The following is a 25,068-nucleotide window of genomic DNA, read 5'->3' on the forward strand; positions in this document are numbered from 1 at the left end:
AGCGTTCTTTGAAATCTTGTGCCAGCCAATGTGTAGCTGTCAAGAGGGACTACTTCAATAGCTGCATTTAGACAGGCAGCCAATTGTGATCTTTTTTTCACTAATTGGCCTTTTGATTAGAATTGGGCTGCCTGTCTAAACATATCCTATGTAGKTAGCATTGTTGAGGTACCCAGTCTAACCAAAGAGTAGGCTTTGAATAGAGCACATCCAACAATATTTTAAGTCAGCAAAATTTTATTAATCAACATTAAAAAGAAAATACAACAACCTTATTTTCCTGTTTTCATTTTGTCAAGTTAAATGGGCTACTATTGATTGTACATTAATTGCTAAAAAAATGTTTGCCAAATATCCAACCTTACTACCTGTAGCCATCTCCCATTCAAACCTGTGTGAGAAGAGCTTTAGACCGATGCACAAATGAGACTCATTTCCTAATGAGCTTTAGAAAAGTGAAATGAACAAGTTCTGATAAAAACATAGAATACCACACTTAAACAAAACAGTCAATAAAACTTAAGTCATGTAATATATAGATCAAGTAAAATATACTGTCAATCTAAAACCAGGTCCAACCGTTTTTTATTTTCCTGGTTTGGGCCGATCCTGAAGAAGGACACTCTCTTGTCCACGCTCTCCTGTAGTTTGGGTGGCAGCCACAAAAGCTGCTCTTGCAAAACATCAGCGTTACATCCTATGCAGTCTTTACATAATCTAGAAAGAGAAATTGAAGTACAGGTTTGTTAAAACATCAACGGATAACCAGGTGCTGGAAACTAAAAAAGGTATGTTACTATAGCTAGCATGGCAACCATATACAATGRGTGTAAATACACAGACTTGAGAAAAGTAGTGATTGAATATCTAAAAATAGTTCTCTCTCTGGTTAAGGCTTAAATAATTGGTGTTAAGTTTACGGTTTCACATTAAACATGTCAAATCTCTATTGCACATTTACAGTAAGGTTCATCAAAGTTATTTATAAAATCAGCACTACGTCACAGTGGAAAAGCACAGCGAAATCCCACAACACAAACACTAGTGAAACAAGTAATGTTACGATCAAAGTCGGAGTATAAATAGCACAACATGCTCAAATGGTCACTGTGGACTTTGTTAAACCACTTAGTCATGTATGGTTGGGTTGAGAATGGCCCAACACYTACACACACTTGCACAGGCGACTACTGTACATGTGCCAGTGCACTGGCTTACACATATGGTCACAGATGTACAACAGTTTTGTAATGGTATGACTTTATGTAGCACTGATCCTAGATTATAGCTATGTTGATTTGTCCTGGTATCAGTGGTTAAAAATGATAATATAACACCAAAGGCGAGTGAGTATATTCCCATATTAAGAGACATCACAATCCAAAATCATAGTTTGTCAGTTGTTTTCAGACCTCAAAAGTGGACCTGTTGAGGATAACTCCACATCCCAAGTCTRTTTTGTAGATTCGGCTATGATATGCCACCATCCAAAACCATTCATTTGAGAGTATAGCTGGACCTACACAACCGATGGCGTGGGATCTGGACTCATCTTTACATTAGGCTACTTTTTGTGTCCTGAAAAGATCTAACAACATTTGATTCAAGTGCAGCATATCACCAGGTGTGTGGCTTACCTGAGTAGGGGGTATGGCTGGGTCTGAAAGACTAGAACATCTTTGCAGTGGTTCTGTGATGGAGACCTCAAAACAGTGACCTGAAAGCAGAGGGTTGGTAACATAGTCGTGAGATGGGTAAATTAATGGATGGATTGATGGAGGGTATGTAGTGACATAACGACCCCAGTGAGACCATACCATATTAAGCCTAAACCCAAACATTGCATTTGCTTGACTAGGTTCTTATACGCTGGATCCTGTTTTAAGTCCATTCATGATCCATAACCAGCTAATGTATGAATCCATACYTTTATACGCAAAAGCTCAAGTCCACCTCACACCCAAGCAGTTGCGTTGGAAATCACCTTAACTCCATTTGAGCTTTGTTTGCGTCAGCCGAAACCAGCTAAAGTTTTGTCTACTTAGAAAAGGAGTATATGGCCCCTAAACAAGATGTTAAATAGGGAACGATGTGTTTTAACGTGTCGTTTCAGAAGTTTCCACATAGAAATGTATTCCTTGCGTTTGTGGCTCGGTTAAAAATACATTCTCCTTTCAAATATTTCACAAGGAAATGCAATCTTGTTTGCCACGTGAATAGACAAGGCTCTTTATTGTACGGAATGTAGCTAGTGGACTCCTGATATCTCCAGGAGTGATAAGTATAATTTGTTGTCTTTATCTGTTGTGGTCTTGTACTGTCTTTTTGCTAGCTAGGGCCATCTACTTTAAGTGCTGCCTGTTTTCCCAGTGGCCTACTTCGTGTGTGAACTGCTGACTGCTCATAATTTGCAGATTGTTGACACTTCAACCAGGATCAAGTGGCTGGGCAATTTGTGACTTGGTTTGGTAATCACTGGCTGTATTGGGGGGTGAGTGGTTTCACCTCTCCTAGGCAATCAGTACAGGGAGGTGTGCTCTCCACCTCTGCTAGGCAATTAGCAATTATTGTCAGTTCTCCAGTCTCCCCTGGTTGGTCAGCGGCAGCTGTAAGCCGCGATCGCGTCGATTTTGTCGCAAAACTAAGACCGCCCCCCGAAACAAAGACGGTTTTGCCATGTTGTTCTGCAGAGTTATTCAATGAAAGAGAGGAGGGCTTCACACCACTCTCACTTGTGTATCTTACCTAGTTAGTTACAGATTTTCATTTTGCTCTTTTGTAGCTTTGTCAACTATGTGTTCGCACCTCTCCCTGTAGGCTTTACAGACTCTCCTCACCCCTTGGCTGCAACCCTTCTAATTTAGTGTACCCTGCGCGCACAACCCATGTGGAATTTTGGGTCTCTGGCAGTGTTCGGGACTGCGGATCTGCAGTCAAGAACGCAGAGTTCATCTCAGCATATGCTACCCTTCAGGTCCCTTGACTTTTTTGCCCTGACGGAGACATGGATCACACCAGAGAACACTGCTACTCCAGCTGCTCTATCTTCTTTTGACTATGTTTTCGCTCATAGTCTGAGAGTATCTGGTCATCGCGCTAGTGGCACAGGTCTACTCATTTCTCCTAAGTGGAGATTTTCTCTTTTCTCCCTCTCTKACGTCCATCTCCTCATTTGAATTCCATGCGGTCACTGTCACTTGTCCACTCATGCTTAACATTGTCATCCATCGCCCACCAGGTGCCCTTGGAGAGTTCGTCAATGAGTTTGACACCTTGATTAGCTCATTTCCTGGCGATGGRTCACCACTCTTCGTACTTGGCGACTTCAACCTCCCGACGTCTGCTTTCGATTCATTTCTTTCCAACTCTTTCCCCACCTTGCCTCTTTTGACCTCACACTTTCCCCATCCCCTCCAACTCACAAGGCAGGCAATATGCTTGACCTCATCTTTACTAGAGGCTGCTCACCTACTAATCTCACTGCAGCCCTCCTCCAGGTCTATGATCACTACTTTGTTTCCTTTTCGGTCTCCCTTTCCGCCAAACCTAACCACTTAGTCCCTACCCAGATGGTCATGCGCCATCGCAATATTCGCTGTCTCCCCTCTGCTAAACCCTTTTCCCTTCCGTCTCCTGATTATGCCTCCTCGACCCTACTCTCCTCCCTTTCCGTATCCTATGACTCACACTGTCCCCTTTCCTCCCGGCTGGCTTGGCCCTTCCCTCCTGCTCCGTGGCTGAGTGACTTATTGCGAGCTTACAGAACAGGGSTGTGGGCAGCTGAGCGAAAACGGAGGAAAACTAKACTTCCGGAGGACCTATTATCCTTTCGCTCCCTCCTCTCTACCTTCTCCTCCTCTGCTAAAGCCACTTTCTACCACTAAATTTCAAGATTCTAACTCAAACCCCAGGAAATTTTTCCACCTTCTCCRTCCTTAATCCTAATCACTCCCTCCTCCCTCTCTGCGGACGACTGTCAACCACTTTGGGAAAAAAAGGTTGACGACATCTGCTACTCATTCACTCAGCCTACTGYGTCCACTGGTCTCACTCACAGAACTACCCTACGCCTTGACCTCTTTCTCCCCAGATGACATCCTGCGACTAGTGTGACAACCTGCCCGCTTGACCCCATCCCCTCCTCCAGACCAACTCTGGAGASCTTCTCCCAGTCCCCTCAGACTTAAAAGATGGCCCAAGTTGCTCCCCTCTTCAAGAAACCAACACTTGACTCATCTGACAAACTACAGACCTGTTTRCCTTCTTTCATTTCTTTCCAAAACACTTGAGCATGCTGTCTCTGATAAAGTTTCTCGTTATCTCTCTCAGAACYATTTTCTTGATCCTAACCAGTCAGGCTTCAAGACGGGTCACTTAACCGTGGCTCTCCGCACTGCCAAAGCTGACTCTCCTCTGTTCTCATCCTCCTCAAATCTATCCGCTGCCTTTGACAGTGAACCATAGGATCCTCCTCTCCAKCCTCTCAGGGCTGGGCGTCTCAGGCTATGCATACTCTTGGATTTTATTCTACCTGGCAGGCCACTCCTACAAGGTGACGTGGAGAGGATCTYTCTGCACCACATACTCACTACTGGTGTCCCCCAGGGCTCGGTTCTAGGCCCTCTCCTCTTCTCTCTATACACCGTCTCTTGGCTCAGTCATGTCCTCACATGGTCTCTCCCATCATTGCTATGCGGATGACAACTACTTTTCTCCTTCCGCCCTTCTGACACCCAGGTGGTGACACGCATCTCTGCGTACCTGGCAGATATCTCAACTTGGATGTCGGCCCACCACCTCAAGCTCAACAAGTCAAAGTCCTCTCCATCACGGTTCACAACTCCAGTGTCACCCTCCCAGAGTGCAAAGAACCTTGGCGTGACCCTGGACAACCCCTTCTCTGCAAACATCAAAGCAGTGACCCGCTCCTGCAGGTTCATGCTCTACAACATCCTTAGAGTACGACCCTACCTCACACAGGAAGCGACGCAGGTCCTAATCCAGGCACTGTCCTCTCCTGTCTGGACTACTGCAACTCACTGTTGGCTGGGCTTCCCGCTTGTGCCATCAAAACCCTGCAACTTATCCAGAACGCAGCAGCCCGCCTGGTTTTCAACCTTCCKAAGTTCACTCATGTCACCCCCCTCCTCCGCACACTCCAGTGGCTTCCAGTTGAAGCTCGCATCCACTACAAGACCATGGTGCTTACCTATGGAACAGCAAGAGGAACTGGCCATCCCTTACCAACACTCTGTTCTGCCACCTCAGGTCTCTTGGCCCTCCCATACCTACGGCAGGGAAGCTCCCACTCAGCCCAGACTTGAGATGAACATGAGTACATTAAGTATTGTAGTGATTGAGGGAACAGTGCAAGTTTAAGATGCGCAGCATGAAATTGGGTCACCATGACCAAAGGCAGTGACAGTAACTACTGGTCCAAGAAAGCTAGTTCCCTTAGGAAATCAGTTATCGGTCATATCAATGGCAGGTTTTTTTTAAGTCTCTTTCAACCATAAGATGACTTATTTGATCAAATTAAAATGAAACAAAATGCACATAATTCAACCATCATTCAGACTCCATCTATCAAGCTAGGGAATGTGAAAAGCATCCTTAAGGACTTATTTTTCCCCCAGTGTAGACTTATACGTACCGAGTCCATCAGGAGGACGTAGTCCCGACTCCCCCCGAAGACAACCACATCACTATCCTTGCCCCGACAYGCCGAATGCCACAACCTATGGCGGTATACCATGTTCAGACAACTTTTTGTTTTGTTTTGTTTTATTGAATAAAATAAATATATTCTCACTAATTGGTGGCATCTAACGAATAAAGAAATAAAAAAACAGGAACGTCGCAAGCATTACAGGAAGCTATTGCTTGTTGAGTCTCTCGGTTCAAAACATCTGCACAGAGATGGCGTGTTACTGGAAATTAGGCTAATGTCAGTGAGAATATGCACACACAGTGGCTCGATGGCCATCCCCTACCTGGGCTTGTCATGGTGTAGGTGATCCATCTCTCTCCATGTATTTGTTTGAGTGTCAAACTCCCATCCGTCACCTAAAGGAAAGATATGTATAAGATTTTTTTTACAAACCACCTTCAATATATGTCATTCTTTACAAAAAGCGCTACTCTCAGAAACCCAGAACTAAAATCTTCAGTAATGCCATCAGAGGCTGGATTAAGTTCTGGGTGCAGACACGTTAGGAAAAAAATACGAGAATGAGGGGCGGAAGCAAGGCGGTAGRTCTACCCCCCTCTCTTTGCAAGTTACAGGCTAGTCTACAGGCCAATTGTGCCACCCACTTCCTGAAGTCAAAAGATGTGAACACCTGCGAAATCGTGATTTGTCCAAATGATCAGTGGTGATAAATCTGCGCAGCTGAACAAAGTTCCTCGTTAGTCATCGCATCCCACAGTCTGTTGACAGATGCTAAAATACCAGTTATGTTACATGCTTCTGTCCACYAGAGATTACAAAAGCACTTTAGCATTTTAGAAAGACATAAGTGCTATAGGGACCGATGGGGCTGTTATGAATCCTTATTACACCCATAATGCATTAGGGTTTGATAAAAATTGAATTAAAAAAAAAAACAAACGAATGCATCTATTTGTTGATTCAATGAGGTAACACTTTTGTTAGACAACTAGCCTGGTAAACAAAAGTGAGTGTAGCACTTGGTCTGGTTTACCCAGGCTAGCTTCAGACTTACTTAAAGAATCACCAGTGATACTCAGCCCACCAAACAGGAAGAGGGTGTGGTCAGACACTGGGGTCAGGGTGTGCATGGAACGCCCCACGGGCACCAAAGACGAGGGCAAGTCACTGGAGGAATGCAGAGTGTTTTACCCAAACACACAGATATAGCACTAAACACATGCTAACAAGGTCAAAAGTTCTTACAGAGACGAGCCCCTGGTTGTTGTAGGTTGAGTAAACATATTAGATCTAACAGTCTTGAGGCACGCTAGAGACCCAGATTCAAACCCAGTCAGTCGCATACTTTATATAGATATAGAGTAAATGAGCTTACATCTGTGTCCATATCCAGGTGTCAAGATCCAGACAGTGGATGTCCAAATCAGTGTCCTCCTGTCACAAAGATGAAATGTTTTGAAATCACAGGGACATWAGTCAGTCACAATCAGCAAATCCTTGTCTCAATCCTCCTCACAAGASGCCACATTGTCAGCTTCTTTTCTCTTATCCTGATAGGTCAATACAGTTGGCAACCACTGATAAAGATGTTCAAAGCAAAGGACCAGAGTTGATTTCAAGATGGCAGAAAAGAGATGTTGTAGACCACCCATAAACAGCAGGAATCTAATGGTGGTCCACTCACCAGACCTCCYCAGATGTAACCTTTGTCCCCCAGGGCGGCGCTGGTGTGGGAGGCTCTAGGAGATGGGGTCTGACCCTACGGAAGGAAGCCAAGAGGGAACGTGTCATCAAGAGTTTTAGCAATGTGTCAACAACAGAAAACAAGTGACAAGATAGTTGCTACATAGTGATGGTAGATGGGGGTTAGTTACCCTTATACAATGTAAACTAGTATAAAAAGAAAGTCATACTTAAATCATGATTAGGGACATTGCAACAATAACAAGATCATTCATTTAATTCACATGAATATAGAAGTACCACACACACACACTCACATGGGTTTCAGGTTCTTCCCACGTCGCAGTGTGTGTGTCAAATACGTTGACTTCGCTGTTCCAGCCCCAGAACCTAAAGAATGCCGTCCCAATCATTGCCTGAGGAGTTATAACACCCAAGTAAAACATAAACATATGCCACAAACATATTCCAGTATCAGTGAAAATGTAGCGTATTTACATTGTTTGTTTATTTACCCAGGATGATTCATGGACTGTGAAGTTCCTTGAGTTGTTGACCTCTCTTATGGTTTTACATCCATACCCGCCAAAGTAGATGAGCCTATAAAACAATAACACAAAAGATCACTAATGGCACCATCATTACTATATCCAGCTGCTTACTGCTCTACACGTGTATCTATTGATTCATAAATGCATCTAAAGTAACCCTCTCACATATATTGCAAGCAGTGTGAAAACAGTGTACACTCACATAATGTTTGCATCGTTTTGTTGGTTCACAATACACCCATCACTGGAATCTAGGTCAGTCCTTACTATGAATGGCTATTTTCCTCCCATTGAGATGTAATAAGTAGGTAAATTAGCAAGTAAAATGAGGGATTGCAACTGAGTGAATCTGAATAGGCAGTTAATAGACATTGTTAGCCAGAAGGTGTGAATGTTTGGCGAATGGCTCAAGAGCACCTTTTGTTGTGGGGCTAGCCTTAATGCTAGTAACAATGGGTGTGGGGAGAAGGCTTTAAAATGCCCTCTTCCTCTGCATCGTTGTCACATTTCTAGGCCTAACCAGTCTGTCATAAATATAGGGTTGCAAAACTACCGGTAATTTACCAAAGTAAATCAGAATTTTCAATCATTAACAGGTAATCTATGGCAATATATGGTCATTTATACTTGAATAATATATTTTTTATATTTGAGTCCATGAGTTTCTAGTTAATAGACCATATGGTTCAAGAGAAAATAGCCTAATGCAAAAAAAGCATCAACCAACAATGCCATTATTTTTCAATTAACACTGCAACTCTTCCAACTATTGACTTTTTTCACATCTGCCATCAGTTTGGCGCTAAAACATTGTGACATGTATTGGCGCTAAAACATAAAAAGATGTATTGACATTTAATATATATATATATATATATGTAAAACCATATATATATATATATATATATACACACGTTTTATTAACCTTTATTTAACTAGGCAAGCCAGTTAAGAACAAATTCTTATTTACAATGACGGCCTACCCTGGGGCGGCAGGTAGCCTAGTGGTTAGAGCGTTGGACTAGTAACCGAAAGGTTGCAAGATCGAATCCCCGATCTGACAAGGTAAAAAAATCTGTCGTTCTGCCCCCCACTGTTCCTAGGCCGTCATTGAAAATAAGAATTTGTTCTTAACGGACTTGCCTAGTTAAATAAAAGGTCAAATAAAAAATAAATACCCCGTAAAATAAGATATTCTGAAACCGTCATATTAAACACCAATGGTATTCACTAAATTGATGGGTTATAGTGAGGATAATGTTTTACAGCTTTGTCATTCTATTTTTTATTTAACAATCATCTAATTTTATATATTTTACATGTGATGAAAATTCAATCTAGGCAGAATCTACCGCATACACAAAGCCGATTAGTGAAGGTGCTGGAGGAAAATCCCAAACTATCAGTCAACCATCAGAGCCACTCCACTAACAATAGTGGGACAGGTAAGGCCAAAAAGATGGCCAGAGAAATTTAGACACCTGTAATTATCTGAAGTACCCAAAAATGCCATGTGATGAAAATTCATTAAAATCCTTAAAAGTAAAAAACAAATAAAATAAAAAAAAGTGTGTGTGTACATTACTTTAGTGCTTGCAGAGATAGCACACTGACAAAGTTCTGTAGCCATGTTGGTCTTTGTGTGTGTGTGTGTGTGTGTGTGTGTGTGTATTACCATCCTTGTGAGTACCGGAAATCCCCCAAAGTCCCCACAACGATAAGACTACAAGGAAAATTTCCCTCGTGGGGACATTTCCCACAAGTAAAATACTATTTTAAGCTTAGGAGTTAGGGTAAGGAGTTAGGGTTAGAGTTAGGGTAAGGAGTTAGGGTTAGAGATTTAGGGTAAGGAGTTAGGTTAAGGTTAGTGAGTAGGGTTAGAGGTTTAGGGTAAGGAGTTAGGGTTAGAGTTTAGGGTAAGGAGTTAGGGTTAGAGTTTAGGGTAAGGCGTTTGGTTAGAGGTTTGAGTAAGGAGTTAGGGTTAGAGTGTTAGGGTAAGGAGTTATGGTTACATTTTGAATGGAAATCTATTTTGTCCCCACAAGCATAGTAAAACATGATGTGCGTGTGTACCTGTCTCGGTTTACCCAACAGGACTGTTGTCTCTGGGTGAGGGGGTGTTTCCCCCGGCATCTGTCACTTTCCTCCAGGTGTAGCATCCTTCAGCAGGTCAACACTGTACAGCTGCAACAGAGCAACACAGGAACATTACGCTCTCATTTAACACAAGCATGGACTGTTGTTCCATAATGTACCACAGACATAAAAAGGTATAGGCTCTGTCCAGAAACACCCCAACCGCCTAGGCACTTGTGTAGAGACAAGAGGATGCATTTAGGGTGTAAGCAATGTAGCCCTATGTTGGTCTTGTGTGTGCACACACACATTTTACTATACTTGTGAGTACCAAAAGTCCTCACAAGAATAGTAAACAACAACATCAGAGAAGTAGTCACATTTTTCTGGTCCCCACGTCGACATACTGTGATTATTATTATTGACCATGCTGGTCATTTATGAACATTTGAACATCTTGGCCATGTTCTGTTATAATCTCCACCCGGCACAGCCAGAAGAGGACTGGCCACCCCTCATAAGCCTGGTTCCTCTCTAGTTTCTTCCTATAGGTCTGCTGCTCCTCTCTGTTTGGAGTTTTAATAGCCACCGTGCTTCTACACCTGCATTGCTTGCTGTTTGGGGTTTTAGGCTGGGTTTCTGTACAGCACTTTGAGATATCAGCTGATGTACGAAGGGCTATATAAATACATTTGATTTGATTAAAAAGGCAATTTTAGGCTTAGTGGTTTAGTTTAGGGTAAGGTTTAGGAGTTAGGGAAAATAGGACTTTGAATGGGAATCAATGGCCCCCAAAAAGTCAAGTATAGTAAGACAGCTGTGTGTGTGTGTGTGTCAATTTTGATCCTTAAATGATCTCAACGCCAATGCCTGCTTTCTGAGTGAATATAGAGACGCTTTCACTCTGTTTTACAGAGACTTGGTTASGCTGATGACATTTCTAATGTTCTGAAATTGAATGGATTTTATGGTCCCATTCACGCAGAGCGCGACCTGGCATCACCGGAGGAGGTGTGTTTCTACATAAACCAACGCTGGTGTTCTTCCATAAATATCAAGCGCAAAAGATGTCGAAATGTTAGGCATCTCATTGCGCCATTTCAGTGTTTATCCCAACTGCTTATGTACCAGCCACAGCATACTACTACAATTGCTGCTAACATCYCCTACCAATTTATCTCCTGAAGATTTTAACTACTGCTCATGTCACACTGACCTACAAAACTATGAACAATATGTTACTTGTAGCACAAGGGGAGATAGGGAATTAGACTTGTGTTATGATAATGTTAACAGGGCATATAAGTCACTACAGAAMCCTCCAGTACTACTAAAATACAATCAGGGGCAGCAAAAGTATAGGAAAGGGCAGTACAGATATGGTCAGATGAAGCGACAGATCAAACAAAAATCGTATTTGTCACATGCGCCGAATACAACAGGTGTAGACTTTACCGTGAAATGCTTACTTACAAGCCCTTAACTAACAATGCCGTTCAAGATATAGAGTTAAGAAAATATTTACTGAATAAACTAAAGTTAAAAAAAATCTAATCAAAAGTAACAAATTACATAACAATAACGAGGCTATATACAGGGGGTACCGGTACCGAGTCAATGTGTGGGGATTAAATAGGTAATATGCTAAAGTGACTATGCAAACTGTACAAGTGGGGGGGGGGGGGCGGGGTGTCAATTATAAATAGCCTGCAAGGATGTTTTTGGGACATTATCAGTATCAGCAGACTGCATACAGCCATTTCTGTGAGGGCATGTTAATCCCCACAAAGATGGTGAAATGCTATCCAAATAACAAGGATTAGTGCAGAGCTGAAACAGACATCCCTTTCTGCTGGCAACCAAAAGGAAGTGAAAACTGCAAGGGACCATTAAAACAACAAATAGCCTAGGCTAAAGACAACTAGATAAAAGAAAGTGGAAACCAAGGGACGGCCACTGAAGGGATGCTCAGATGAACTGGCAGACATCTTTTGCACTCTCCTTAAAGTGGAACTTACAATGTTTTAAGTACTTTGCAGATATGAAAAACAGACAATCATATCACTCCAAAATATCAAATTCCCAGTTTATGCTACAAATCAACTTTAAACAGGTTAAAAAAAAGGTTATTTCTATTTGACTCAACATTCCATGATGTACACTAAGGCATTGTAGGCAGAAAAGATGGATGCAGTTCAAWGCATGATTAATATAATTCACCAATACATTTCTTGGTAGTCCAAAAATATATTGCTATCAGGTTTCTTAATTCAAAGACTCAATCGTGGACTCTTACTGACAGTTATGGCTGCTTAGCGTCATGTARTGTTGCCTCTACCTTCTTGCCCTTTGTGCTGTTGTCTGTGCCCAATAATGTTTGTACCATGTTTTGTTGCTACCATGTTGTTGTCATGTTGTGTTGCTGCCATGCTAGGTTGTTGTCGTAGGTCTCTATGTAGTGTTGTGGCGTCTCTTGTCATGATGTGCATTTTGTCCTATATTTTATTTGCAATCCCAGCCTTTTGGTAGGCCATCATTGTAAATAAAAATGTGTTCTCGTATTGTTTTTTCGGTAGCTACACAACTAGAGATGCACGTGTCATTTGGTTAGCTAGCAAGAAAAGTGAATCGCTCTTTTCCCCAGCTAGCACAGTGSATCTGGGCCGATTCCGGATAMGAGGAAGMGATTGAGCTCGGGCCGATTCCGGTGTGAGTTATCGGGCCCAAATGTATTACTTGGGTCACGGGCCAATTCCACTGCATCGCAGTGCAAACTGCGTTGCTACAGATGCTAGTTCGAWACCCGTGCCGGCCGCGACCGGGAGACCCATGAGGCGACGCACAATTGGCCCAGCGTCATCCGAGTTAGGGGAGGGTTTGGCCGGACGGGATGTCCTTGTCCCATCACGCTGTAGCGACTCCTGTGGTGGGCCAGGCACAGGCGAGCTGACATGGTAACCGGGTGTTTCCTCCGTCATAATTTTTTTTTTTATGGTGGATGGGTATAATTTGTATGCATAAAATGTATAATAGTAATATTGAAAATTACTAAATCAGGTCGCTTCTGAGGGGATTCCGGTAGACGGAAATGGCCCGATGTACTTGGGCCAATTCTGGGCAGTCATTCATTTTGATTCCGGGGCGAGTCTGACACCCGATTCAATCAGTTCCAGCCCCCCGGAAGAGGGCCGCTTCTGGGTCGATTCCTCATTTCTAGCTGGGGCGGWACGACTGTTATCCAGTCAGCATTTCTCTTGCGTTTGCAAATTCACTCTGGATAGCGATCTACTTCGATCTCTCTGCTAGTGTGAGTAAAATGGTCAGTGAGGTGTTCTCATTTGTGTCTGGAAGTAGCTAGGTAGCAAGCTAGCCAATTTTGGCCAGTTAGCTTGGGTGCTTGTTTGGTACAACGCATGCATTGGCGGGCAAGCTGCAGAGGGACAATCCGGCTATTCCCCACTGTTTATCAGTGCAATTTTGACAGCCAACTAGCMGAAAAGTTTCAGAGGGATTCAACTAATGTTCCTTCGTTAGATTTAAGCTTATCTTGCTCTGGCTAGTCGTTGATCTTGTTGTTGATGTGCAGACAGGGAAAGACAGCCTACCTTTTTATGGTTGTTTGATCAATAGGACTAAAGTTCCCAAATGAAAARATTTGCAGAAATCAATTGAAGTGTATTTCGTGGCTTTTGCCAAATGTGTTCTGATGATCTATAGTCACGCTTTTGCAAATGCCTGTAAACAAAGTCCAATTCAAAGTGAATGATGGCATGCCCTTGTGGCAAATGGCTTGTTTGCATATAAGCCGACTACCTCTGATTGGCTARGGCGGACCAGTCTGCCTAGACTCAGGTCCTGGACAAGACAGATGTTTTTATTTACTGCAGTGTCTATTAATTGTGCAAATGCACAGCCACTTTCCCACTCTATATTGCTATAGGATTTTCACAATTGCCTTTGTATAGATAAATTCTGGGAATGTTTGAGAATTATGAAAATGACCATGTCGAAGTGATCGCTTGTCAGAAAATAAATAAAATAGATAACCATCTTCCTGGYAGTGTATATGAACAGATTTGAATAAGATTTCATGTTGCTAAAATGCYGTCAATTCCACTTTAACAGCTCACTCTCAGAACACATGGTTCCCTCACTCTGGAAGACCTCTGAGATCTGACCAGCTCCAAAGGAGAACAACCCAGCGGAACTGAATGAATACCACCCTGGGGAAATTGGGCATAGGACAGATGCAGGCCCAACACACGGTCAGACAGTAGGCCGCAGAGACTTTGACTATGTGAAAATGTAAATGTGTGCCGGAACTTTTCCGTACTGCATGTAATATTTTGCGTTGTGTTTTTGTACGCTGATGTCACGAAATAAATGTTCACGTAAATGGACAATAAAGTTTATTGTATTGTTAATGTCAGTCGTTGTGAAGTGCCTTGAGAGCTTGATGCCAACACGTCTCAGGTCACATGTGAATGGAGCCATTGAACCAATGCAGTTTGTGTACAGGAAGAACAGATCAGGGGAGGATGCAGTCTTGACGGTGTTGCACAGCACCCGTGACACATTGTCGTGATCCACGGTATGGATAGCCACGCTAGCTAGGTATCAACAGCCAATCCAGTACGGGCTGGAGGCTATAGTGAGCTTCGATTGGGCAATCAAGCTGCGATGAGTATTTGCATAAAGTTCTGCTTTCCCCAATTTTGGGCCTGCCCTGTTCACTCGCCCATGCTTGCGTCGCCCAATGGTCACCCTGCCCACTTCCCTTCCTCCATTGAAAATGAATAGCTTCAACGCCCATATCGTGTTCAACGTGGACAGAGAGGAAAAGCCAACGAGAAAGGATTTACTCCGCCCAAAATCTGTCCACGTTAGATAAGCCCTTTTTTATGTGGGTGTCTATGAAAGTGTAAAATTATGTGAGGCTTATTTGATCTAATATACGTTTTGTCATGTTTAGGCTGTTACAAATGTACTGATATAAGTGGAAGCACGTGGCATTCCGGCGACTGAGGAAAAACMACTTAGTTGTGCGTGTTGTTCACACGCGTGCGTCTGCCCTCTCATTGGGTAGAATGGTCCCACCGGATTTCCACTGTCACTCTTGTGTGTGCATCCTTTTCCTGMAATTCTCGTCTGCTTTTCAACTGCATGCAGCCTCAACTTCTCTGTGTAAAACGCTAACACCTACAGGTAGACCCCAGCATTATCTTGTGGGTGCTGGACTTCCTGCTGAACAGGGGGCAGTATGCCAAGTTCAACAACACAYCATCCCTTCCTACTGGTTCCAAAGAATGAATCTCTCCAGTGCTATTCTCCATACACACCAATGACATGAAAGGCRCAGACAGAGACTGCTTGGCAGTGAAACACGCCGACGACGCCACCCTTGTGGACTTCTCAGATTACACAATGCATTCCCAAACAGAAGTAAACAGGGTTTATGAATGGTGCTATAACAACCTCACACTCAACAAAATAAATGCTCATTGATTTCCAGAGGAAGGCAGAGGAAGCCAGCTATTCCTGGGTGTTGAACAGGCAGAAAGAGRGGGGAGTTTCTAGTACCTGGGGAATATCATGGACAGCACACTCGCTTTTAATGGCATCACTGAATTTTTTATTTATTTTTTTAATTCCAACAACATCTGTACCTCCTATGCAGACTAAGACAACTTTGTGCTTAGTTCCCTCCTGTACTCCCCATTCACCCACGACTGTGTGGCCGCACACGACTCCAACACCATCATTAAGTTTGCTGACGACATGACGGTGGTAGTCCTGAACACCAACGACAATGAGAGTGTGTGGTGTGGTGCCAGGTCGACAACCTRTCCCCTCAATGTCAGCAAGACAAAGGAGCTGATCTTTGAACACAGGAAACAGAAGTATGAGCACGTCCCCATTCACATCAACGGGGCTGTAGTGGAGCGAGTCGAGGGTTTCAAGTTCARCGGTGTCCACATCACTAAGGACCTATCATGGCCCAAACACTAACCCAGTCATYAAGAGGGCACGACAACACTTCTTCCCCCTCAGGAGGCTGAAAATTTGGCATGGGCCCACAGATCCTCAAAAAGTCATTCAGCTGCACCATTGAGAGCATCTTGACTGACTAGGTCACTGCCTGGTATGGCAACTGCTTGGCATCTGACCYCAAGGCGCTACAGAGGGTAGTGCATACAACCCAGTAAATCACTGGAGCTGAGCTCCCTGCCATCCAGGACCTCTATAACAGGCYGTGTCAGAGGAAGGCCTTAAAAATTGTCAAAGACTCTAGCCACCCAAGTCATAGACTGTTCTCTCTGCTACCGCACGGTAAGCGGTTCCGGAGTGCCAGGACCAAAACACGCCTGAACAGCTTCTAACCCCAAGCTATAAGACTGCTGAACAGTTAATCAAAATGGCTACCCGGAGTATTTGCATTGACCCCCTATATTTTTTGCACTGACATTCTTGCATTGGCTCTATGCAGACTCACTGGACTCTAGCCTCATTGTAATTTATTGTTTTACRARTTCCTTTAATTTGTTGCATTTTAAATCTGCATTGTTGGGAAAGGTAAGTAAGCATTTCACGGTAAAGTCTACACCGGTTCGGTTGTATTCGGCGCATGTGACAAATAAAATTGGATTTGAACTGCATGTCAACACCCAGGGTCTTCAGGGAATCTTTGATAGACGGGCAATGGAAAAGGCCAAACGATTCATAGAGGACCCCACACACAACCTTCCCAATATGATTTGAGCTGCTGCCCTCCAGAAGGAGATKTACTTTAGGTACCACTGTTCAGCAAGAATAGGAGCAGGTCAAGTTCCATTCCGACGGCCATCAGGCTGCTGAACAGTGGGACATAGGACAGATGTAGGTCCAATACATGGTCGGACAGTAGGCCACAGCAACTGTGAATATGTGTGCATTAACTCTCCAGTTTTTTCTGCATTACATGTATTATAGTGTATTGTTTTTGTGTATTTGTTTGCAGACTTCACAAAATGAATATCCATGTAAATAGACAAAGTACATTGAATTGTATAGCTTGAATTAAACTTCACAAGGCCGAAGGGCCAGACAGATTACCAGGACGTGTACTTCAAGCATGACCAACTGGAAAGTGTTTTCACTGACATTTTCAACCAGTCCCTGACGGAGTCTGTAATACCAACATGTTTCAAGCAGACCACCATAGTCCCTGTGCCCAAGAACATGAAGGTAACCTGCCTAAATGACTACAGACCCGTAGCACTCACATCTGTAGCCATGAAGTGCATTGAAAGGCTGGTCATGGCTCACATCAACACCGTTATCCCAGAAACCCTAGACCCACTCCAATTTGCATACCGCCCCAACAGATCTACAGATGATGCTATCTTTATTGCACRCAACACTGCCCTTTCCCACCCGGACAAAAGGAACATCTGTGAGAATGCTATTCATTGACCACAGCTCAGCATTCAACACCATAGCGCCCTCAAAGCTCATCACTAAGCAAAGGACCCTGAGAATAAACACCTCCCTCTGCAACTGGATTCTGGAATTCCTGACGGGCCGCCCCCAGGTGGTAAGGGTAGGGAACAACACATCCGCCATGCTGATCCTCAACACGGGGACCCCTCAGGAGTGCGTGCTCAGTCCCTTCCTGTACTCCCTGTTCACCCATGACTGCATGGCCAGGCACGACTCCAACACCATCATCAAGTTTGCCGATAACACAACAGTGGTAGGCCTGATCACCGACAATGATGAGACAGCCTATAGGCAGGAGGTCAGAGAACTGGCCATGTGGTGCCAGGACAACAACCTCTRCCTCAATGTGATCAAGACAAAGGAGATGATTGTGGACTACAGGAAAAGGAGGACCAAGCACGCCCCCATTCTCATTGACGGGGTTGTAGTGGAACAGGTTGAGAGCTTCAAGGTCCTTGGTGTCCACATCACCAACAAACGATCATGGTCCAAACACACTAAGACAGTTGTAAAAAGAGGGCACGACAAAGCCTATTCCCCCTCAGGAGACAAAAGATTTGGCATGGGTCCTCAGATCCTCAAAAGGTCCTACAGCTGCACCATCGAGAGCATCCTGACTGGTTGCGTCACTGTCTGGTATMGCAACTGCTCGGCCTCCGACCACAAGGCACTACAGAGGGTAGTGCGTACAGCCCAGTACATCACCGGGGCCAAGCTTCCTGCCATCCAGGACCTCTATACCAGGRGGTTTCAGAGGAAGGCCCTAAAAATTGTCAAAGACTCCAGCCACCCTAGTCATAGACTGTTCTCTCTGCTACCGCACGGCAAGCAGTAKCAGAGCGCCAAGTCTAGGTCCAAAKGGCTTCTTAACAGCTTCTACCCCCAAGCCATAAGACACCTGAACAGCTAATCAAAGGGCTACCCAGARCCCTCTTTTACGCTGCAGCTACTCTCAGTTTATAATCTATGCATAGTCACTTTAACTCTATCTACATGTACATAATACCTCGACTAATCGGTGCCCCCGCACATTGACTCTGTACCGGTACCCCCTGTATTTAGCCTCGCTTGTTATTTTACTGCTGCTGTTAAATTATTTGTTACTTTTATTTTCTGCTTAACACTTTTTTTRCCTTAAAACTTCTTAAAGAATTGTTGGTTAAGGGCTTGTAAGTAAGCATTTCACTGTAAGGTCTACATCTGTTGTATTCGGCGCATGTGATAAATAAAGTTTGATTTGACTTAGCCAATCAGCGAGCAAGGTGGAGCTACTACCATACTGCTTATGCCTATCAAATTATTATTAGTGTACAAACTACCACGAAAGTTTTGTTTTCTTGTCATACCAAAAAAAACATATATTTAARTTTCCCAAGCCCGGATTTAATGGTCTACCAAAGATAATTTCGAAATCCCTTTCACAAAGTCAGCTTCCAATTCACTTCCAATCGACAAGCAGCCACATTCTCATGAACACAGTTCATGCGAATAACACTAAAACATTCCTGGCTTTTTCTCTGTCTGCACTTCTCTGATATCAWGTTACAGCCCAGGCTGCATGTCACAAATAGTTTTCATAACAATGCTACGTGGCCATGAGCAAAACAAAACACGTCCGACAGCTTTTGGCTTTTCTTGGTTCTCTTAATAGGCCCCTATCAATCACACAATCTGATCGGAGGTCAGAAAGGATACAGCTGGGTAAAGGCATCCGCATACATAGGTTTGTTTGCTCCTTGCTGAACTTAGCTAAGAAAGTGAACGTTTGTGCTCGCATACTCCCTTAAAATAACTTCGCTTGGAAAACAAGAAAAAAGCAGTAATACTACTGTTTGTCCCTCTTGAGACACTGTAGCAAAAGTAAAACTRCTTCAAAATAGTCTGAATTAATAACATTTTGTCATTCATTTMGACATTTTTGCTGGGATGGTCATAGTCACGCAATTTTACATTAAAACGTTTGGTGCAGTAATTCTCAAGTGAAAAAATATGCATGAAAACGAGTCGTCTGTCGTTGAATGACAACAAACACTTAATTGAAGAATCGCTACTGTTGACCAATCGCAGACAAAGGGGCGTAGACTTTGGCTCCAGAACTTTACACATGCATGAACAACTGGGGGAAAAAAACCCTGCAAAACACCAAAACAAACAAAAATATCACAAAGTGTGGTCAAAATATATGCGGAAACTGTTTTGACTCAATCAAACGGTAAGCTTTAGGGTGACCTGATCCTAGGTCAGCGGGTGGATAATTGCTGTCTTGGGGAGGGTGGGGTGGGGGGGTAAGAGAAAAGGGGGGCGATTCTTACCTGGTTGGTGTGTCCATTTTGGTCACACCCTCCAAACACGTAGAGAGTGCCGTTGTGATAAGAACCGCAGGCGCCTGATAAGGCCGGAGGGATTTCTCCCTCCATCCCCCTCCGCTCCCTGACACACACACACACATACACGCAAATGAAAGCTCCGTAGTGTGTATGTCTGGGGGGGTGGGTAGTGTGTATGTCTGGGGGGGTGGGTAGTGTGTGTTGGGGGAGGTGGCATTATCACAAACACAAAAAACAAAAAAAGGGAAGAGTGATAGCCTTTCTTGTGTACATGCTACAGCACTGCAAACCTGGTCAAGTAAGTTAAGATATTAACGAGCAATAAACAATGAATTACAAAGAAGAGTCAACAGCAGCGGGCAGGTGAATCATTTAATTTTAGAATAATTGAAAGAAATGAACAATGACTAAAGAGCTTGAGTCTAACAGGAAACAGACATTAAGATTATTATGAGACTCTTACCATATTCCACTCTCCAAATCACACAGCCAAATCTCATCACTGGGTAACAGTGTTTCTGTTCCAGAGACTGACTGTCATGGGACATCAAAAAAACAACATCTACCGTCAATAAGATAGTGAAACATTGTAGCAATTCACACAATAGGCTAAACCTACTAAAAGTTTCGGCAGTGGTAACATTAATAAAAACGGAAAAGGTAGCCCAACATTACACCTTATTGTCCAAAGACCTTACATGTTCTGTTTAGAGGCAAATTGGCTTTGGCAGCTAAAACAAACAAATACTCAATCTCATAAATAGGGTCTCAATTGCGGTACGGCTCTAGCAACATAAAGCCCTCAACTTTTTTATATATATATATATATATATATATATATATATATACACTGTTTTAACCAGTTTTACAGTTGCAGCAGATTGTATTTTTCAGTGACAAGTTTGTGGCGTCTGTCTTCGTTACACACAGGTGTCCGGAGACGCAGATAACTAATTAACACAGGTAGCCTATGCCTCGGTCTTCCGTTTGTTTTCTGTAAACAAGCGCTGTAATATGCCCGTGTGGGAACCCTAACCCTATTAAAGGTGTGTAGTAATTTCACATTATGTATTATTATTTCTCGCTGTCGGTATGAAAGATAAGTTCATTTTGTTTCCAAAACCGTACTGAAATCGATGCGTTTGAAAGTTAATAACGAGATTTGAAGCCCCCAAAAAACTTCCCCGGCTATAAGATACTATCGTCGATAGGAGCTTAATATGGTTACGTCTATGAATTAGTTAGTGAAAAGAAAGCCGAGTCTATCAACTCCACGATGTAGGCCCACATCACGAGAGAAACCGCGAGGGAAAAGGTATCTGAACATATTAAATGTGATGCCTATAGCGTTTTGCTCAAATGCGGCTTTAAAAAAAAATATATACTTTGCCCCATGTAACCTTACCTTACAGCCTCCCCACACATAAAGAAAGCTCCCTTCCACGAATGCAGTGTGATCACTCCGCTCCAGCGAGTTCAACATCTCGACACCGGTTCCTGTATCCATCATCAACTGCGACTAAAGAAAAGCACTGTGTGTCTCTCGGTTTTACTTTCTCCAGATCATAGGAATGCTAATGGCTCTGAGATGGGATGGCTTCTTGCTACATGCAAAAGCAAGCCGGAGTGTGCAAACGTGCTTTTCAGGATTGTAAACTCCTGGGCCGCGTTTCTATTGGAAAATTTAAATCGTTTCAGAACATTATGTGACTGGGTGAAGGCCGCGTTAACGGCCGCCGTTAAATCTTCTACATATTTTTTTAGGCTATAATACACTAGCCACATTTGAATTGATAGAAATAGACACAATATCCTACATTTTGTCGTGTGGTTTAATGATGCACTTCTAATTGTTAATTTTATAGGCCGAGGTAAAACCAATATAATAATTCTGCTCAGTTTAACATGAGAACAAAACTTAAAATATAGGCTACACGTTTTTCTGTCTTCTAGTAGCCATTGATTGTAAACTCAGCAAAAGAAAAAACGTCCCTTTTTCAGGACCCTGTCTTTCAAAGATAATTCATAAAATCCAAATAAATTCACAGATCTTCATTTGTAAAGGATTTAAACACTGTTTCCCATGCTTGTTCAATGAACCATAAACATGAATGAAAATGCACCTGTGGAACGGTTGTTAAGACACTAACCACTTACAGATGGTAGGCAATTAAGGTCACAGTTATGAAAACTTAGGACACTAAAGAAGCCTTTCTACTGACTCTGAAAAACACCAAAAAAGATGCCCATGGTCTCTACTCATCTGCATGAATGTGCCTTAGGCATGCCTGCAAGGAGGCATGAGGACTGCAGATGTGGCAAGGGCAATAAATTGCAATGTCCGTACTGCGAGACGCCTAAGACAGCGCCACAGGGAGACAGGACGGACAGCTGAACATCCTCGCAGTGGCAGACCATGTGTACAACACCTGCACAGGATCGGTACATGCGAACATCACACCTACGGGACAGGTACAGGATGGCAACAACAACTGCTGAGTTACACAAGAAACGCACAATCCCTCCATCAGTGCTCAGACTGTCCGCGATAGGCTAAAAGAGGCTGGACTGAGGGCTTGTAGGCCTGTTGTAAGCAGGTCCTCACAAGACATCACGCAACCAGTCGCCTATGGGCACAAATCCAACGTCGAGGTTTTGTCTCACCATGGGTGATGGTCGGATTCGTGTTTATCGTCGAAGGAATGAGCGTTACACGAGCCTGTATTCTGGAGCAGGATCAATTTGGAGGTGGAGGGTCTGTCATGGTCTGGGGGGTGTGTCACAGCATCGTTGGACTGAGCTTGTTGTCATTGCAGGCAATCTCAATGCTGTGCGTTACAGGGAAGACATCCTCCTCTCATGTGGTACCCTTCCTGCAGGCTCATCCTGACATGACCCTCCAGCATGACAATGCCACCAGCCATACTGCCCGTTCTGTGCGTGATTTCCTGCAAGACAGGAATGTCAGTGTTCTGCCATGGCCAGCGAAGAGCCCGGATCTCAATCCCATTGAGCACCTCTGGGACCTGTTGAATCGGAGGGTGAGAGCTAGGGCCATTCCCACAGAAATGTCCGGGAACTTGCAGGTGCCTTGGTGGAAGACTGGGGTAACATCTCACAGCAAGAACAAGCAAATATGGTGCAGTGCATGAGGAGGAGATGCACTGCAGTACTTATTCAGTTGGTGGCCACACCAGATACTGACTGTTACTTTTGATTTTGACACCTCCCCCTTTGTTCAGGGACACATTATTCAATTTCTGTTAGTCACATGTTGTGGAACTTGTTCAGTTTACGTCTCAGTTGTTGAGTCTTGTTATGTTCATACAAATATTTACACATGTTAAGTTTGCTGAAAATAAATGCAGTTGACAGTGAGAGGACGTAAATTTTTTTGCTGAGTTTAGTAAGCTACAGTTTAGGGTTTTCTCAATCTCTGGTCTGTGGCTGGTACTGATTCCTGGGCTGTGCTAACTGGTCCCTCAGATGGTTGGCTGAGTTGACACGCATTTAGTCAATTCTCAAACTTCCCATCTCTGGTAATTAAGGGCATTTATGTTTACAAACCCTACACTTGCAAATTTGGTGGACCTTTTGGTGGCAGTTGTGTGACTGCTATTTTGGTCAGAAGGAGTTTGGACACATTGTAATTTACAGCGCTTTTAATTTTTTTGATTTTATTTCACCCTTATTTTCCAGGTAGGCTGAGTTGAGAACAAGATCTCATTACAACTGCGACCTGGCCAAGATAAAGCAAGCAGTGCGACACAAACAACAACAAGAGTTACACATGGAATAAACAAACATACAGTCAATAATACAGTAGAGAGAGTCTAAATACAGTGTGCGCAAATGAGGTAGTATAAGGGGGTGAGGCAATAAATAGGCCATAGTGGTGAAATTATTAGTATGCAAATTAAACACTGGAGGAGGAATTGGCTTTGGGGGTGACAGTGAAATATACTGCTGGAGCGAGTGCTGCGGGTGGGTGCTGCTATGGTGACCAGTGAGCTGAGATAAGGCGGGGCTTTACCTAGCAAACGCCTTATAGATGACTGGAGCCAGTGGGTTTGGGACGGATATGAAGTGAGGGCGAGCCAACGAGAGCATACAGGTCGCAGTGGTGGGTAGTATATGGGGTTTGGTGACAAAACGGATGGCACTGTGATAGACTGCATCCAATTTGCTGAGTAGAGTGTTGGAGTCTTTTGTAAATTACATTGCCGAAGTCAAGGATCGGTAGGATAGTCAGTTTTACTAGGGTATGTTTGGCAGCGTGAGTGAAGGATGCTTTGTTGCGAAATAGGAAGCTGATTGTAGATTTATTTTTGGATTGGAAATGCTATAACTGAGTCTGGAAGGAGAGTTTACAGTCTACCAGACACCTAGGTATTTGTAGTTGTCTACATATTCTAAGTCAGAACGTCCAGAGTAGTGATGCTGGGTGGGTGGGTAGGTGTGGGCAGCGATCGGTTGAAGAGCATGCATTTAGTTTTGCTTGGATTTAAGGCAGATGGAGGCCACGAAGGAGAGTTGTATGGCATTGAAGCTCGTCTGGAGGTTAGTTCACAGTGTCCGAAGGGCCAGAAGTATACAGAATGGTGTTGTCTGCGTAGAGGTGGATCAGAGAATCACCAGCAGCAAGAACGACAATTGATGTATACAGAGAAGAGAGTCGGCTCGAGGATTGAACCCTGTGGCACCCATAGAGATGCCAGAGGTCCGGACACACAGGCCCTCCGATTTGACACACTGAACTCTGTCTGAGAAGTAGTTGGTGAACCAGGCGAGGCAGTCATTTGAGAAACCAAGGCTGTTGAGTCTGCCGATAAGAAAGTGGTGATTGACAGAGTGAAAGCCGTTGGCCAGGCGTCGATGAATACAGTGCACAGTATTGTCTCTTATCGATGGCGGTTTATGATATCGGTTTAAGGCCTTGAGCGTGGCTGAGGTGCACCATGACCAGCTCGGAAACTAGATTGCATAGCGGAGAAGGTACGGTGGGATTAGAAATGGTCGGTGATCTGTTAGTTAACTTTGCTTTCGAAGACCTTAGAAAGGCAGGGTAGAATAGATATTAGGTCTGTAACAGTTTGGGTCTAGAGTGTCTCCCTTGGAAGAGGGGGATGACCGCGGCAGATTTCTAATCTTTGGGGATTTCAACGATACGAATGAGAGGTTGAACAACTATTAATAGGGGTTGCAAAAATTTTGGTGGATAATTTTAGGAAGAGAGGGTCCAGATTGGTCTAGCCTGCTGATTTGTTAGGGGTCCAGATTT

At 43.6% G+C, this 25,068-nt stretch overlaps 1 pseudogene; it reads right to left on the reverse strand.

Annotated features, from left to right (window-relative positions):
* Nucleotides 1-219: 219 nt before the first annotated feature.
* Nucleotides 220-21,448, reverse strand: LOC111977836 (kelch domain-containing protein 1-like; annotated as a pseudogene).
* Between the last annotated feature and the right edge of the window lie 3,620 nt (nucleotides 21,449-25,068).

The sequence above is a fragment of the Salvelinus sp. IW2-2015 genome, linkage group LG18 (assembly GCF_002910315.2).
Source record: "Salvelinus sp. IW2-2015 linkage group LG18, ASM291031v2, whole genome shotgun sequence".
In the NCBI taxonomy this organism is placed as follows: Eukaryota; Metazoa; Chordata; class Actinopteri; order Salmoniformes; family Salmonidae; genus Salvelinus; species Salvelinus sp. IW2-2015.